At 43.6% G+C, this 19,278-nt stretch overlaps 1 long non-coding RNA gene across 1 annotated transcript; it reads right to left on the bottom strand.

Annotated features, from left to right (window-relative positions):
• Positions 1–15,735: 15,735 nt before the first annotated feature.
• Positions 15,736–19,014, bottom strand: LOC112228228. The gene is made up of 2 exons (XR_002950005.2): positions 18,546–19,014; positions 15,736–17,055 (listed from the first exon to the last, which is right to left on the bottom strand). It is a non-coding gene; the product is annotated as an uncharacterized LOC112228228 (long non-coding RNA).
• Between the last annotated feature and the right edge of the window lie 264 nt (positions 19,015–19,278).

Here is a 19,278-nt window from a genome sequence, read left to right as displayed (position 1 = left end):
TAACGAGCAAGTAATCTAACTAACAATTCCAAAAAAAACTACTGTCTTATACACAGTGTAAGGGGATAAAGAATATGTACATAAGGATATATGAATGAGTGATGGTACAGAGCAGCATAGGCAAGATACAGCAGATGATATCGAGTACAGTATATACATATGAGATGAGTATGTAAACCAAGTGGCATAGTTAAAGTGGCTAGTGTTACATGTATTACATAAGGATGCAGTCGATGATATAGAGTACAGTATCAACGTATGCATATGAGATGAATAATGTAGGGTAAGTAACATTATATAAGGTAGCATTGTTTAAAGTGGCTAGTGATATATTTACATCATTTCCCATCAATTCCCATGATTAAAGTGGCTGGAGTAGAGTCAGTGTCATTGACAGTGTGTTGGCAGTAGCCACTCAATGTTAGTGGTGGCTGTTTAACAGTCTGATGGCCTTGAGATAGAAGCTGTTTTTCAGTCTCTCGGTCCCAGCTTTGATGCACCTGTACTGACCTCGCCTTCTGGATGACAGCGGGGTGAACAGGCAGTGGCTCGGGTGGTTGATGTCCTTGATGATCTTTATGGCCTTCCTGTAGCATCGGGTGGTGTAGGTGTCCTGGAGGGCAGGTAGTTTGCCCCCGGTGATGCGTTGTGCAGACCTCACTACCCTCTGGAGAGCCTTACGGTTGAGGGCGGTGCAGTTGCCATACCAGGCGGTGATACAGCCCGCCAGGATGCTCTCGATTGTGCATCTGTAGAAGTTTGTGAGTGCTTTTGCTGACAAGCCAAATTTCTTCAGCCTCCTGAGGTTGAAGAGGCGCTGCTGCGCCTTCCTCACGATGCTGTCTGTGTGAGTGGACCAATTCAGTTTGTCTGTGATGTGTATGCCGAGGAACTTAAAACTTGCTACCCTCTCCACTACTGTTCCATCGATGTGGATGGGGGGTGTTCCCTCTGCTGTTTCCTGAAGTCCACAATCATCTCCTTAGTTTTGTTGACGTTGAGTGTGAGGTTATTTTCCTGACACCACACTCCGAGGGCCCTCACCTCCTCCCTGTAGGCCGTCTCGTCGTTGTTGGTAATCAAGCCTACCACTGTTGTGTCGTCCGCAAACTTGATGATTGAGTTGGAGGCGTGCATGGCCACGCAGTCGTGGGTGAACAGGGAGTACAGGCGAGGGCTCAGAACGCACCCTTGTGGGGCCCCAGTGTTGAGGATCAGCGGGGAGGAGATGTTGTTGCCTACCCTCACCACCTGGGGGCGGCCCGTCAGGAAGTCCAGTACCCAGTTGCACAGGGCGGGGTCGAGACCCAGGGTCTCGAGCTTGATGACGAGCTTGGAGGGTACTATGGTGTTGAATGCCGAGCTGTAGTCGATGAACAGCATTCTCACATAGGTATTCCTCTTGTCCAGATGGGTTAGGGCAGTGTGCAGAGTGGTTGAGATTGCATCGTCTGTGGACCTATTTGGGCGGTAAGCAAATTGGAGTGGGTCTAGGGTGTCAGGTAGGGTGGAGGTGATATGGTCCTTGACTAGTCTCTCAAAGCACTTCATGATGATGGATGTGAGTGCTACGTAGTAGTCGTTTAGCTCAGTTACCTTAGCTTTCTTGGGAACAGGAACAATGGTGGCCCTCTTGAAGCATGTGGGAACAGCAGACTGGTATAGGGATTGATTGAATATGTCCGTAAACACACCGGCCAACTGGTCTGCGCATGCTCTGAGGGCGCGGCTGGGGATGCCGTCTGGGCCTGCAGCCTTGCGAGGGTTAACACGTTTAAATGTCTTACTCACTTCGGCTGCAGTGAAGGAGAGACCGCATGTTTTCGTTGCAGGCCGTGTCAGTGGCACTGTATTGTCCTCAAAGCGGGCAAAAAAGTTATTTAGTCTGCCTGGGAGCAAGACATCCTGGTCCGTGACTGGGCTGGGTTTCTTCCTGTAGTCCGTGATTGACTGTAGACCCTGCCACATGCCTCTTGTGTCTGAGCCGTTGAATTGAGATTCTACTTTGTCTCTGTACTGGCGCTTAGCTTGTTTGATAGCCTTGCGGAGGGAATAGCTGCACTGTTTGTATTCAGTCATGTTACCAGACACCTTGCCCTGATTAAAAGCAGTGGTTCGCGCCTTCAGTTTCACACGAATGCTGCCATCAATCCACGGTTTCTGGTTAGGGAATGTTTTAATCGTTGCTATGGGAACGACATCTTCAACGCACGTTCTAATGAATTCGCACACCGAATCAGCGTATTCGTCAATGTTGTTGTCTGACACAATACGAAACATCTCCCAGTCCACGTGATGGAAGCAGTCTTGGAGTGTGGAGTCAGCTTGGTCGGACCAGCGTTGGACAGACCTCAGCGTGGGAGCTTCTTGTTTTAGTTTCTGTCTGTAGGCAGGGATCAACAAAATGGAGTCGTGGTCAGCTTTTCCGAAAGGGGGGCGGGGCAGGGCCTTATATGCGTCGCGGAAGTTAGAGTAACAATGATCCAGGGTCTTTCCACCCCTGGTTGCGCAATCGATATGCTGATAAAATTTAGGGAGTCTTGTTTTCAGATTAGCCTTGTTAAAATCCCCAGCTACAATGAATGCAGCCTCCGGATAAATCGTTTCCAGTTTGCAGAGAGTTAAATGAAGTTCATTCAGAGCCATCGATGTGTCTGCTTGGGGGGGGATATATACGGCTGTGATTATAATCGAAGAGAATTCTCTTGGTAGATAATGCGGTCTACATTTGATTGTGAGGAATTCTAAATCAGGTGAACAGAAGGATTTGAGTTCCTGTATGTTTCTTTCATCACACCATGTCACGTTGGCCATAAGGCATACACACCTACACTCTTCTTGTAAATCATATAATGAGTAAAGGTCAGCTTCTGTGGTAACATTGGAGTAACATTGGAGACAGAGTTTATCCTCTACTCTTGAAGTACTCCCTCATGTGCAATTTAACAGTCAGCCTATGGTCTCATGAGTCTTCTCAGGTACCCCCTGTGGAAAGGCCAAGTACCCCCAGATGTCCTAATACCCCTGGGTAGGAACCAAGGCTCTAGTGGATACAGACTGCTACAGTAGACTACTGGTGGTCATGGAATTGATCTGATTAATTGTGTTTCTGCTTTGTATGCTACTTTGAGTACAGTACAACTCCAGTACAATGCCCATGCACTGATGGGTGAAGGTGAATATAAACTTTGTTACATTGTCCTTACTGCATAGTGAGTTTTGATTGACATTCACGTAGATACAGAATAACAATATAATCATTGGAAACCGTGAATAATGGACTTAGGCCTTCAGTTGGGAAATAAATTCCAATTGGTTCTACATCATCAAATTCTAAAATCATGAAAAATACCAGAAACAGAGCATCACTTAAAGGGGAATGGAAACACTTTAGGAAGTAAATATAATAGATGTATTCAATCCACTAATCTTAAACATGTATTTAACATAAAAACATCTCTATATTTAGTATTTTGATCGTCATAAAGGTTTCCTTGAGCTACGGTCAACGCCATTTAAATTGCCATAGTAACAACTGACGCCAGGGAGTCACTGGCAGGAATCAGGTAATTGTCCGTGGTACTGAGTTGTCGCACGGAGACTGAATCGAAGAGAGTGAGGTCAGGTGCGGACAATGAAGATGACAACAGTTAGTAATTCAAGCAAACTGTATAGCGCCAAGCTGTACGAATCTATAAAGAGTTTATTTAATGTCTCAATACATACTGTACCTATTTGATGGTTTGTGTCGAATTTGAATAGGGGTTTTAGGGCGGCGCTGACCTTTGCTTCACAAGTTAACTGTGTGTCGCGGCTTTTGAGAGTCATGATGCAGTGATGACGCAAAATAAATCCTTATGGATTGAATTAACTACTGTATTGATGAACTCACAAGTAATTCACTTTACAATCACTATTGACACTGTCTTGATAAATAAATAAATACAGTTTTAATTGATGAATTGGACAAAGTAGGGAACTTTATTTTCAGAGGGGAAGGATGTGATTCTGTTCAATGTGAGATGAAGGAACATAATGGCACTTTATATAATGTTAATGAACAACGCATGAGAATGATTAGAGTTTATACTACAACTTCCAAAAGCACAAAATAAGTAATTGTATAAACTACATATCGTTAGTAAATTACTGTATAAAGCAGCAATATTAACATAAAAATAAATATAACACCACAACATAAATGTAACACCAACTGACCTCTGACCTCTCAATCCATCATATGCACCGAGTACAATAAGTTATGAACACCTGCTCTGTCCATGACATATGTAATAACGTTATGTTGGATTACACGGAAATGATGTCCACATTTGTGAGTCAATTTCATGTTCATGAAACCCCCCCAAAAATAACTGATTTCCTTTTACATATTTTATACTATGCTAGGCTATCGATAAACTTACAACAAATGCTTGTCTAGCTTTGGCTGTAAAGCATATTTTGAAAATCTGAGATGACAGGGTGATTAACAAAAGGCTAAGCTGTGTTTCAATATATTTCACTTGTGATTTTCATGAATAGGAATATTTTCTAGGAATATTTATGTCCGTTGCGTTACGCTAATTAGTGTCAGTCGATGATTACGCTCCCTCACGCGGGATGGGGAGTCACTAGAGGTTAAAGGGGAATGGAAACACTTTAGGAAGTAAATCTAAGAGATGTATTCAATCCACTAATCTTAAACATGTGCATTTAACATAAAAACATCTCTATATTTAGTATTTTGATCGTCAACAATGTTTATTTGAGCCTGGTCAGCTCCAATTTTAATTGCCATAGTAACTACTGACTCCAGAGCATCTGTCATGTCTACTCCCGCTCCTCCCCTCCCGCATTCGACGTCCTCTAGTCAGGATCGAGGGAAAGATGAACTGAGCAAAGTACAGAGAGATACTTGATGAAAACCTGCTCCAGAGTGCTCAGGACCTCAGACTGGGGTGAAGGTTCACCTTCCAACATTACAACACCCCTAAGCACAGCCAAGACAACGCAGGACTGGCTTCGGGGCTAGTCTCTGAATGTCCTTGAGTGGTCCAGCCAGAGCCCGGACTTGAACCTGATTGAACGGCTCTGGAGAGACCTAAAAATAGCTGTACAGCGACACTCCCCATCGAACTTGATAGAGCTTGAGAGTGATCTGCAGAGAAGAATGGGAGAAACTCCCCAAATACAGTTGTGCCAAGCTTGTAGCATCAGACTCAAGAAGACCTAAGGCTGTAATCGCTGCAAAAGTTGCTTCAACAAAGTACTGAGTAAAGGGTCTGAATACTTATGTAAATGTTATATTTCAGTTTGTTTATATAAATTAGCAAAAATGTCTAAAAACCTGTTTTTGCTGTGTCATTATGGGGTATTGCCAGCCTGCCTTTTTCTCCTACTTTTTTCACTGCTTCTATTTATTTTTCCCTTAATCCTAAAAATGTTTTTCCACCATTCCTCAAGGGGAACCCATCCTGAGCCTTTATTCTTCCACCAATCCTCATGGGGAACCCATCCTGAGCCTTTATTCTTCCACCATTCCTCAAGGGGAACCCATCCTGAGCCTTTATTCTTCCACCATTCCTCATGGGGAACCCATCAAGGGGAACCCCTGAGCCTTTATTCTTCCACCATTCCTCATGGGGAACCCATCCTGAGCCTTTATTCTTCCACCATTCCTCAAGGGGAACCCATCCTGAGCCTTTATTCTTCCACCATTCCTCAAGGGGAACCCATCTTGAGCCTTTATTCTTCCACCATTCCTCAAGGGGAACCCATCCTGAGCCTTTATTCTTCCACCATTCCTCAAGGGGAACCCATCCTGAGCCTTTATTCTTCCACCATTCCTCAAGGGGAACCCATCCTGAGCCTTTATTCTTCCACCATTCCTCAAGGGGAACCCACCCTGAGCCTTTATTCTTCCACCATTCCTCAAGGGGAACCCATCCTGAGCCTTTATTCTTCCACCATTCCTCAAGGGGAACCCACCCTGAGCCTTTATTCTTCCACCATTCCTCAAGGGGAACCCATCCTGAGCCTTTATTCTTCCACCATTCCTCAAGGGAACCCATCCTGAGCCTTTATTCTTCCACCAATCCTCATGGGGAACCCATCCTGAGCCTTTATTCTTCCACCATTCCTCAAGGGGAACCCATCCTGAGCCTTTATTCTTCCACCAATCCTCATGGGGAACCCATCCTGAGCCTTTATTCTTCCACCATTCCTCAAGGGGAACCCATCCTGAGCCTTTATTCTTCCACCATTCCTCATGGGGAACCCACCCTGGGGGCTGCGGTGGTCACTGCTGTGTGGGCAGCGATGGGGGGCCGCTGCTGTGATCCTCACCACCTGGATGTGGTCATAGACCGTCCGGTTCAGGGGGAAAATCCCAGCCTTCCTGAACCCACCCTTGATGTATTTAAGGTGCCCAGGGTGGTAGGGCTGGTGCTGCATGGCGGAGAAGTGTTTCTTGCCTATGACAACATCCCCCAGCACCAGGCCCAGGGGTGCCGCGTTGGTAGTGAAGACTGACTTCAGAGGGCCGAAGACACAGACATTTCCTCTCAAAATCAAATGAATTTCGTAATTTTTTTTGTGTTCATGCAACCTCATTGTTAAACATAGTTCCAAGGAAATGGACATCATTTCCATGTAATCCACCATAACGTTATTGCAAAGGTCATGGAAAGAGCAGGGGTTCATAACTGTTAGTACTCAGTCTATATGATGGAGTGAGAGTTCAAAGGTCAGTTGGTGCTATATTGTTGATTTATACATGAATGTATTAATTTCTTATTAGTTTATCATCTCGTGCTTTTGGAATTTATAATATTAACCCTAATCATTCTCATTCTTTGTTCATTAACATTATATAAAGTCACATTATGTTCCTTCATCTCTCATTGAACAGAATCACATCCTTCCCCTCTGAATATAAAGTTCCTTACTTTGTCTAATTCTTATATTTGATGGTACTTATTTATTTATTGAGACATTATCAGTGGGAAAATGCTCACCTTCAATGGCCACTGGCACGCTAGAGAAGTATGCTCTTCACAGATTAATCTCAGTTTCAATTGTACCGGGCAGATGGAAAACAGCAAGTATGGCGTCACGTGGGCGAGCGGTTTGCTGATGTCAACATCGTAAACAGAGCACCCCGTGGTGGTGGGTTTATGGTATGGGCAGGCATAAGCTACGGACAACGAACACAATTGCATTTTATCGTTGGCGATTTGAATGCACAGAGATACCGTGCGTTGTCTGTTTGTGTCTCTTAGGAGCAGGGCACCTATCAAGGGGGTAATATCTGGGGTATCGTGGGAAGTAGATGTTGAAGAGAGTGATTGATGCCTGCCGGATGCCCGGTTTTTGATAGGGAGTCTCTCCCTATTCACGTGCAGTTAATGTATTAACTACAGAGTCAGAGCTTTTATCCAAAGACCAATGGGATCGTTGCAAAGCTTTTGGTCATGTAGCAAGTGTTTTCAGAAGGGAGAAACCGAGATGTCCTAGTTGTGGAAAAGATCCTATTACATGTTATAAAAATGATGAATATGTGACGTGTTGCAATTGCGGTGGGAACCATGGAGCCACATCTTCTGAATACTTTACAAGGGTGAAAGAGAATGAGGTGGCCAAAGCCAGGGTTGTACAGAGCATTTCATAAGCAGCAGCTGTGAAAAGGGTTGAGGGTTTGAATGGTGCATCAGAGTCCATGGTGGTGGATTGGCCTACACTGCAGGAAGCAGGGGTTTCCTTTCACCAGCAGGATCCGGACATTTTAAAGGTTAAGGAGGTGGACTTTGTGGCCTTTATAGCTGTGGTAATTAATGGCACTGCCAAGGTGAAGAAGAGGTCCAGGAAGATAGAAATCATAGTGATTGCAGCGGAGCGGTTCCCAGGGCTGAAAGATTTCTCAGTGAAGGAGTTACATGCAATATTGTCACAAGACATACCATCGCTCTCAGGTTCTAGAGCCTGAGAAGGGAGATCTGGAGAATTAAAAGAAGGAAGGAAGGAAGTGGGAGTTTTGCTTGTTTTGGCAATGTACTATTTTTATTAGGATGGATTAAGTTAGTTTCACTATTACATATGGATTTATTTACGACATTATTTTATTTAAATGTTTTGGTTTTCAAACTGTCCAGTTGGTGGCGGCAGTACACCTTTTGGGGTGTTGTCTGCCATAAAACGCACAGAAGATGGAGGCAGGGAGAAATAGAAACCAACCATAACAAGCCGATTTGCGCAAGAATACGAACGTGTTGCTTGTCATAGCTAGGTTATTTATCATCCGATATGATTATTTAGTACCACACGGAGGCTCTATGACTGTAGTGGCACTTTGATGACTTGTGATTGGCCGACAAGCTACACGCGCCACTCTGGGCGATTCTTGTTGAGCAGTAGAGAATATATTAACATATTATCCACAACTCTGTCCATCGCTGTTGTAATCGACAGTGAAACCAAAATGTTCCCAAACGGGAGATTTATACGATGGAGGATTCTCCAATTCTGGTTTATCAATCCCACCACTCACCATCTACAGAGTTCCCGGCTGCACCTCACAAAAGGAGCGTTTCAAATCCGTCAGTTAACATTCACATTTTGATTACAATGTGCGCATAAATTGTAGTTGTTTTAACAGAATAATCTACAATGTTTTTTCAGCTTTACTCACGAGGCAGTGGCATTCAACGCAGCGTAGGCATGGCGTTTTTTTATTTTTAAAATGTTTTTAGTATTCATTCAGGTTCACAGTGCGGACCGAACAGTGTTCCCCATGTCGAACGGTTTGGTAGGTATACCTGTACCGTTACAGCCCTATCCTAGTATCCTACTATACTGACACAACCAGGTTAACTGAACTAAAGAAAAATGCATGTGTTCACATTACAGCGCAACACAACTCCAAACACGACAGATATGCTGCATAGCCCTCTAGGCGTTATGAATATAAGCCAAATGTACTTATAGAACAAAATGAGTTGTACGACCTCGACAGTTCTACCAGCTAATGTGAGATTTTTAGATTACAAAACATTTGAGGACACAATTTAAAGGCCTATGTATTTTCATCGTTTTGTTCAGTGTACAATATGACCACAAGGCTGGCCATCTTTTCCCCTCTATCTGGCTTCCCTCCCCCTGGTCTAAATTCAAGTTTGATTATTTGTCATAAACACGGAGCACAGTGCAATGAAATGCTTACTTCACCTCTCTGCAATGCAACAATAGAAAAAGTAAGTAGCTTAATTAATAATTAAAATAATTATTTCAATTTAATAATGGGCAGTTCTTTTTCTTTTTCTTTTATTTCACCTTTATTTAACCAGGTAGGCCAGTTGAGAACAAGTTCTCCTTTACAACTGCGACCTGGCCAAGATAAAGCATAGCAGTGCGACAAAAGCAACAACACAGAGTTACACATAAACAAACGTACAGTCAATAACACAATAGAAAAATCTATGTACATTGTGTGTAAATGTAGAAGAGTAGGGAGGTAAGGCAATAAATAGGCCATGGAGGCTAAATAATTACAATTTAGCATTAACACTGGAGTGATAGATGTGCAGACGGTGATGTGCAAGTAGAGATACTGGGGTGCAAAAGAGCAAGAGGATAAATAACAATATGGGGATGAGGTAGCTGGGTGGGCTATTTACAGATGGGCTGTGTACAGGTACAGTGATCGGTAAGCTGCTCTGACAGCTGACACTTAAAGTTAGAGAGGGAGATATAAGACTCTAGCTTCAGTGATTTTTGCTATTCATTCCAGTCATTGGCAGCAGAGAACTGGAAGGAAAGACGGCCAAAGGAAGTGTTGGCTTTGGGAAGGACCAGTGAAATATATCTGCTGGAGCGTGTGCTACGGGTGGGTGTTGCTATGGTGACCAGTGAGCTGAGATAAGGCGGGGCTTTACCAAGCAAAGACTAATAGATGACCTGGAGCCAGTGGGTTTGGCGATGGATATGCAGTGAGGGCCAGCCAACGAAAGCAGACAGGTCGCAGTGTTGGGAAGTATATGGTGCTTTGGTGACAAAACGGATGGCACTGTGATAGACTACATCCAGTTTGCTGAGGCGAGTGTTGGAGGCTATTTTGTAAATGACATCGCCGAAGTCAAGGATCGGTAGGATAGTCAGTTTTACGAGGGTATGTTTGGCAGCATGAGTGAAGGAGGCTTTGTTGTGAAATAGGAAGCCAATTCTAGATTTAGATTTTGGATTGGAGATGCTTAATATGAGTCTGGAAGGAGAGTTTACAGTCTAATCAGACACCTAGGTATTTGTAGTTGTCCACATATTATAAGTCAGAACTGTCCAGAGTAGTGATGCTAGTCGGGCGGGTGCAGGCAACAATCGATTGAAGAGCATGCATTTAGTTTTACTAGCATTTAAAAGCAGTTGGAGGCCATGGAAGGAGTGTTGTATGTCATTGAAGCTCGTTTGGAGGTTTGTTAACACAGTATCCAATGAAGGGCCAGATGTATACAGAATGGTGTCATCTGCGTGGAGGTGGATCAGAGAATCAGCAGCAGCAAGAGCGACATCATTGATGTATACAGAGAAAAGAGTCGGCCCGAGAATTGAACCCTGTGGCACCCCCATAGAGACTGCCAGAGGTCTGGACAACAGCCCTTCGATTTGACACATTGAACTCTATCTGAGAAGTAGTTGGTGAACCAGGCGAGGCAGTCATTTGAGAAACCAAGGCGGTTGAGTCTGCCGATAAGAATATGTTGATTGACGGAGTCGAAAGCCTTGGCCAGGTCGATGAAGACGGCTGCACAGTACTGTCTTTTATCAAGTGATTGACAGAGTCAAAAGCCAAGTTTCTGCAGGGGGTGCTGAGCTGTTGGCCGGGGTAGGGGTAGCCAGGTGGAAAGCATGGCCAGCCGTAGAAAAAAATGCTTGTTGAAATGATCGATTATCGTAGATTTATCGGTGGTGACAGAGTTTCCTAGCCTCAGTGCAGCTGGCAGCTGGGAGGAGGTGCTCTTATTCTCCATGGACTTTACAGTGTCCCAAAACCTTTTGGAATTAGTGCTACAGGATGGAAATTTCTGTTTGAAAAATCTAGCTCTAGCTTTCCTAACTGACTGAGTATATTGGTTCCTGAATTCCTTGAAAAGTTGTGTATCGCCGGGGCTATTCAATGCTAATGCAGAACGCCTCAAATAGTTACAAAGCCTATATGGAAATAACAGACATGAGCCAATCATGTTTACTTGTAGAATGAGAAGTTAAGACCTATGATTCAGTTAATTTAATCAGTTCTACCACCAAAATTGCTAATTTAATAAGGGTTAAATATGTTGGGCTTACCTCCGCTGTACCCGCACCCCACCACCCCACCATACCCCTGTCTGCGCATTATGCCCTGAATATATTCTACCATGCCCAGAAACCTGCTCCTCTTATTCTCTGTCCCCAACGCTCTAGGCGACCAGTTTTGATAGCCTTTAGCCGCACCCTCATACTACTCCTTCTCTGTTCCACGTGTGATGTGGAGGTAAACCCAGGCCCTGCATGTCCCCAGGCTCCCTCATTTGTTGACTTCTGTGATCGTAAAAGCCTTGGTTTCATGCATGTCAACATCAGAAGCCTCCTCCCTAAGTTTGTTTTACTCACTGCTCTAGCACACTCTGCTAACCCTGATGTCCTTGCTGTGTCTGAATCCTGGCTCAGGAAGGCCACCAAAAATTCAGAGATTTCCATACCCAACTATAACATCTTCCGTCAAGATAGATCTGCCAAAGGGGGAGGAGTTGCAGTCTACTGCAGAGATAGCCTGCAAAGTAATGTCATACTTTCCAGGTCCATACCCAAACAGTTCGAACTACTAATTTTGAAAATTACTCTCTCCAGAAATAAGTCTCTCACTGTTGCCGCCTGCTACCGACCCCCTCAGCTCCCAGCTGTGCCCTGGACACCATTTGTGAATTGATCGCCCCCATCTAGCCTCAGAGTTTGTTCTGTTAGGTGACCTAAACTGGGATATGCTTAACACCCCGCCAGTCCTACAATCTAAGCTAGATGCCCTCAATCTCACACAAATCATCAAGGAACCCACCAGGTACAACCCTAACTCTGTAAACAAGGGCACCCTCATAGACGTCATCCTGACCAACTGGCCCTCCAAATACACCTCCGCTGTCTTCAACCAGGATCTCAGCGATCACTGCCTCATTGCCTGTATCCGCTACGGAGCCGCAGTCAAACGACCACCCCTCATCACGGTCAAACGCTCCCTAAAACACTTCTGTGAGCAGGCCTTTCTAATCGACCTGGCCCGGGTATCCTGGAAGGATATCGACCTCATCCCGTCAGGTGAGGATGCCTGGTCATTCTTTAAAAGTAACTTCCTCACCATTTTAGATAAGCATGCTCCGTTCAAAAAATGCAGAACTAAGAACAGATACAGTCCTTGGTTCACCCCAGACCTGACTGCCCTCGACCAGCACAAAAACATCCTGTGGCGGACTGCAATAGCATCGAATAGTCCCCGTGATATGCAACTGTTCAGGGAAGTCCGGAACCAATACATGCAGTCAATCAGGAATGCTAAGGCCAGCTTCTTCAGGCAGAAGTTTGCATCCTGTAGCTCCAACTCCAAAAAGTTCTGGGACACTGTGAAGTCCATGGAGAACAAGAGCACCTCCTCCCAGCTGCCCACTGCACTGAGGCTAGGTAACACGGTCACCACCGATAAATCCATGATTATCGAAAACTTCAATAAGCATTTCTCAATGGCTGGCCATGCCTTCCGCCTGGCTACTCCAACCTCGGCCAACAGCTCCTCCCCCGGCAGCTCCTCGCCCAAGCCTCTCCAAGTTCTCCTTTACCCAAATCCAGATAGCAGATGTTCTGAAAGAGCTGCAAAACCTGGACCCGTACAAATCAGCTGGGCTTGACAATCTGGACCCCCTATTTCTGAAACTATCCGCCGCCATTGTCGCAACCCCTATTACCAGCCTGTTCAACCTCTCTTTCATATCGTCTGAGATCCCCAAGGATTGGAAAGCTGCCGCAGTCATCCCCCTCTTCAAAGGGGAGACGCCCTGGACCCAAACTGTTACAGACCTATATCCATCCTGCCCTGCCTATCTAAGGTCTTCGAAAGCCAAGTCAACAAACAGGTCACTGACCATCTCGAATCCCACCGTACCTTCTCCGCTGTGCAATCTGGCTTCCGAGCCGGTCACGGGTGCACCTCAGCCACACTCAAGGTACTAAACGATATCATAACCGCCATCGATAAAAGACAGTACTGTGCAGCCGTCTTCATCGACCTTGCCAAGGCTTTCGACTCTGTCAATCACCATATTCTCATCGGCAGACTCAGTAGCCTCGGTTTTCGGATGACTGCCTTGCCTGGTTCACCAATTACTTTGCAGACAGAGTTCAGTGTGTCAAATCGGAGGGCATGCTGTCCGGTCCTCTGGCAGTCTCTATGGGGGTACCACAGGGTTCAATTCTCGGGCCGACTCTTTTCTCTGTGTATATCAATGATGTTGCTCTTGCTGCGGGCGATTCCCTGATCCACCTCTACGCAGACGACACCATTCTATATACTTTCGGCCCGTCATTGGACACTGTGCTATCTAACCTCCAAACAAGCTTCAATGCCATACAACACTCCTTCCGTGGCCTCCAACTGCTCTTAAACGCTAGTAAAACCAAATGCATGCTTTTCAACCGATCGCTGCCTGCACCCGCATGCCCGACTAGCATCACCACCCTGGATGGTTCCGACCTTGAATATGTGGACATCTATAAGTACCTAGGTGTCTGGCTAGACTGCAAACTCTCCTTCCAGACTCATATCAAACATCTCCAATCTAAAATCAAATCAAGAATCGGCTTTCTATTCCGCAACAAAGCCTCCTTCACTCACGCCGCCAAGCTTACCCTAGTAAAACTGACTATCCTACCAATCCTCGACTTCGGCGATGTCATCTACAAAATGGCTTCCAACACTCTACTCAGCAAACTGGATGCAGTATATCACAGTGTCATCCGTTTTGTCACTAAAGCACCTTATACCACCCACCACTGCGACTTGTATGCTCTAGTCGGCTGGCCCTCGCTACATATTCGTCGCCAGACCCACTGGCTCCAGGTCATCTACAAGTCCATGCTAGGTAAAGCTCCGCCTTATCTCAGTTCACTGGTCACGATGGCAACACCCATCCGTAGCACGCGCTCCAGCAGGTGTATCTCACTGATCATCCCTAAAGCCAACACCTCATTTGGCCGCCTTTCGTTCCAGTACTCTGCTGCCTGTGACTGGAACGAATTGCAAAAATCGCTGAAGTTGGAGACTTTTATCTCCCTCACCAACTTCAAACATCAGCTATCTGAGCAGCTAACCGATCGCTGCAGCTGTACATAGTCTATTGGTAAATAGCCCACCCATTTTCACCTACCTCATCCCCATACTGTTTTTATTTATTTACTTTTCTGCTCTTTTGCACACCAATATCTCTACCTGTACATGACCATCTGATCATTTATCACTCCAGTGTTAATCTGCAAAATTGTAACTATTCGTCTACCTCCTCATGCCTTTTGCACACATTGTATATAGACTCCCCCTTTGTTTTCTACTGTGTTATTGACTTGTTAATTTGTTTATTCCATGTGTAACTCTGTGTTGTCTGCTCACACTGCTATGCTTTATCTTGGCCAGGTCGCAGTTGTAAATGAGAACTTGTTCTCAACTAGCCTACCTGGTTAAATAAAGGTGAAATAAAATAAAATAAAATACAAATGTTGTAGTAAAGTTCAGCTTCAGTCCACAGGGGGGCACTGTGTCACTGTCAGAAGATATGTGCTTCAGTCAGAAAAACATTTGCTCATCTCTTCATTTTTATTTTTTTTATTTAGCTAGCTACAGAAACTAAACCCATCCAATACAATCGCTGGAAATAACTACTTTTCCTAATTTCATGACTTATATAAACATTCTTAGCTTTCCCATTCACTAAATATACTGTTAAATAACTCAGACTCGCTTAGGATACTGAGCGCTAACTTATTAGCATTAGCCTACCCTTATGCTGATGGAGTCTAGTTAGCTACCGCCAAACCTGTGGCTCTGTTTCTGCACTCTGACTTTCTGGCTGTTCTACCGCATTCATTACTGCCTCAAACCCGCCCACTTTATTTGCCTTTCGGAAGAAATTCTGGAGTGTCCATATTTGCTGTGTTGAGGCATTTTACTGAGTGATGGGATTGACATCTAACCGGTGCTGTAGGGGTGGGGTCAAGGGACGGGAGCGGTCCACTGTGTTGTTATATCTCGACCAATCACAGCAGACACTGAGTCACACCAGGGGCTTCTTGCAGTGCCTGCTACTGCCTAGCAAAGTATATTGGATTGTTTATTTTAGTCATTAAAATGTGCATAGCGCAAGTGATGTGTGGTTATGAAAACTCAGACTGAAATGTATATACTTTTTAAATAATATTGATAATAATAATACCATCAAAAGGGTCGGGGCTGAACCAAAAACATCCAGGGCTGAAGCCCCGGAAGCCCGGGCCTAATTACGCCACTGGCCAACATACTTCGTCTGGTCAAGATACATGTACATTTTATATAAAGCATGCCTTGCATTGAATGCTGGCCTATAAGAGTTGAATTTAAATACATCCTGAATAAACTGTTTAGATTTTTCTGTGTCAGGTGTGACGTGTCAGAGAAGACATCGGACAACAAGGCATCAATAGAATCTATTTATTGCAAAGCTACAGAGGATTCTCAGATATTGACAGGCATTGGTTTGAAAAGCATTTGGTGGCAGCAGCCAGGTAAATAAAACCAAAAGACGGCTAACAGGGTTATAAAACCACTCGCCACTTCAACACAGAATGAGGAAAATAAAACAGGCAGTGCAAATGTGGATATTAAAAGTTTACAATGTTTGTGTGCTTTGTTCAATAATACATTTTGTGGATAAATTAAACAGTTTATGCCCTTTTTTATACAGTGTTCTGATCTCCTTTTACAATCTCTTTTTCCTGCTTAATTCTTGTCCTTTCATCTTTCTCTCGCTGTCTATTGTGTTCCATTAATTGTAGTCTTTCCTTCTCGAGCTCCTGTCTTCGTTCTTCTTCCATCTTTTGTTCTGTTTCCAGTCTCACGTTCTTAGCAAGGAGTTGGTTGTAATCGTTTTCAGTCGTCTTTCCCTTCTTCACTTTCTTTTTTTCCGTTTTGGCTTGATTGAGGTCTTTCTCTGCCTTATCCGCTCGGTTTTTTGATTTATCGCTACCCATTCTCTTGTTGATCTTGTAGGTCTCTGACTTTCTTAGAGATGAGATATGAAAATAACCAAAAACAGACAGTGAATGCTTTTGCTCCCGGAAACAGTACTTTTTTTTACAGTATATTTGGTACTGTTTCCTGAAGAAAATGTGTGTGTCTGCTTCGACTACATTTAAAAATATATATATAAGTGTTCTTAGGCTCCGTAGAAGCTAAGGTATTTGTGATCAAACATGCATCTCAACACTGACCCAACAGCATGACTAAACAGGATGATCGAACAAGGCTAACTTTGTAATTTCTTTAAATACATTGAGACAATATAACTGCCACCAGCCTCTGTGTTTCTACTCTAGAAACACTGTAAATAAACATTTGTAAATAATGTATTCTTAATTGATTTGTGAAAATCTATTTTCTCATTTGTCTGTTCAAGTGAAATGGTGCTGGGAGTGTAAAGTAGTAATGTTGTCTTCCTCTGAATCTCTTTCCAAGTTGTGGAAGGTGTAAATAAGACGTGATTGCGTTCCAGTGCTTTTGAAGTCGCAATAATGCATCAGTAAATTATAGCATAAAGATCACTCAATTTGTTTAATTATTTTCACTGCATCAGGGATAGCATACACAAATGTTTCAGCTTTACAGCCTTCTTCGGTGTTTAGGTACAACTTTATTCTAATTCAAAACAACATTTGTAAAGAACCGATGAGCAGCAGGTGCTTCTAATCAGGGTTGCCACTCATCTGCCAATCAGGGATGTGGCTTCTGTGGTCTACCTGAAAACAAGTTACAATCACAAAGAAATACAGAATTATAGGGTATGGGGGCTGGCCGGATGGGCAACTCACAAATCAAATCGCCCCACTCATGTCAATTCATGAAAAAAAGCCCACCACAAAGGACATTATGCAAAGCCGTTAAGAAATATGTTGGGCAACTCAAATTATATGCAAAGTCTGATATGGACAGTGTTCTTGTATAGCAGTCTAAATGTGGGGAAATCTAATTCTTCATTTAAACCGTGTGGAGATACATAATGTCATTTATTTATCCACGTGGCTTCTCATTGTAGTAATTTATCGTCATGGTCACCTATACTTGGGGCGGCAGGGTAGCCTAGTGGTTAGAGCGTTAGACTAGTAACCGCAAGGTTGTGAGTTCAAACCCCCGAGCTGACAAGGTACAAATCTGTCGTTCTGCCCCTGAACAGGCAGTTAACCCACTGTTCCCAGGCCGTCATTGAAAATAAGAATGTGTTCTTAACTGACTTGCCTGGTTAAATAAAGGAAAAATAAAATAAAAAACTTGGTGGATGAACGTTTTTGATCCCGACGCAACGCAATTCATTAATAGAATGATTGTTCTCTAAAGTGTCTCAACTAGCGAGGTGATATCTTGACGTCTAATAGTGGATTTATGTTCTCCAATACGTACTTTCAAGGGGCGAGATGTTTTGCCAAACTATTTCTCATTACAAGCACACTAACATATAAATAACTCATTTAGTTGTGGAAGTTATACATGACTTTATCTCATAGGTCCTAGAAGTCTGAGGGCATACAACGTTAGAACGTTTCCTTATGGCGCTACAAGAGGTACAAGATCTACAGGGAATCATCCTTTAATGAATGTCTCTTTTCTCTCTCTGACCACATCTGATTGAACTAATGTTTGATAGATTTATTGATCGTTTATAGGTGAATAAAGGTGGCTTCTGGAAGGCAGAATGTTGATTAACAACAGACTTGATGCCATTACTGCTTTCAAAATAAGCGAAATAAATGTTTATTTGTTTGTAAATGTTATAAAGCAATGTATAGATTCAAAAGATGGTTAAAACTATAATGCAGATATCATGGACGGTCAGTCCTGGCATCTAGAGCACTTTAGATTTTGAGAGGGGTTACATTTCCCTAAACCCATCCCTGAGCTGTGGACCACAATAACTGGAGGCACTGACAATGTTATTTCTCAAAGATCAATTCAAGTTAGAATCTACATTTGGTGAAACAGCGCCTTTCATATTGTTTCAGTGATGAAACGGAGGAGAGGAGCGTCCGTTTCTGGTATTTTTTGTTGTTGCATTGATATCCGATGGGAAAAAAGTGTACTTTGTTTAAAGTAACTTATTCGTTGTTTTAATATCCCAAACGGACGTGCCAGTTTCACCAAATACGGATTGTGGCTTTAATGATTGCCCAGTAAAGGTTTAGCTAAGCAACCATTTAAGCCTACAGTTGAAATGAAATAAGGGTTCGTAGCCTACCTTAAATCAACGAAGTTTAATGGATGTCAACCAGACAAAATTACAAGTAGATGTTCGAAATAGGAGCCAGGTATACAACATACGTATATGTGTCTCTACCTAGATGTAGATGGGGTGTTACACCCTGTTTTATAGACCAAATCACAGAGTTTCTAAACCCAGAGGCGCAACATCGCGAGACATCCAGGAACGCTTCTGAAATAGTAAACAGAACATGCCGGGGTTTGGGGCTTGAGAAGTCAATGAGAGAAGTGAAAACATCTTCATTAGTTGTTCATTTTCTCGAAATCAAAAGGCAAAACCTAGATTCGAGACAATTTCTTAAGTAGTTGAACCTGTTATTACAGCAACCTTGTGAAAGTGGTGAACTGACACTTTTTCATTTTTTGTCAAAAACAAGTTTATATCGAAGCAGTGCCTTTGAGTTGACGGCCCGCACATGCGCAGTTCGGCGTGAGACGACCATTAGACCCGATGACTTGCTTCTCTCCGGATGAGCTCTGCTAGCCAACGTCGCCATGACATCGCATACAAGTGTTTTCCGGGATTTCTATTGAAGAAGCAGTTTTACCCTATCTTCATACTGTCTTTGACCAAATCTCTCTTTCTTGTAAAACCACCCCAACACTCGTCTTGTAAATTACATGACTACAAGTCAGTCTCTGGCTGTTATACTGTAACATTGGAGACAGCTCATCCTAGTGGATACAGACTGCTACAGTAGACTACTGAT

The sequence above is a fragment of the Oncorhynchus tshawytscha genome, linkage group LG30 (genome assembly GCF_018296145.1).
Source record: "Oncorhynchus tshawytscha isolate Ot180627B linkage group LG30, Otsh_v2.0, whole genome shotgun sequence".
Taxonomy (NCBI): Eukaryota; Metazoa; Chordata; class Actinopteri; order Salmoniformes; family Salmonidae; genus Oncorhynchus; species Oncorhynchus tshawytscha.
The sequence above is the reverse complement of the archived record's forward strand: the minus strand, read 5'-3'. Positions and strand labels throughout refer to the sequence as shown.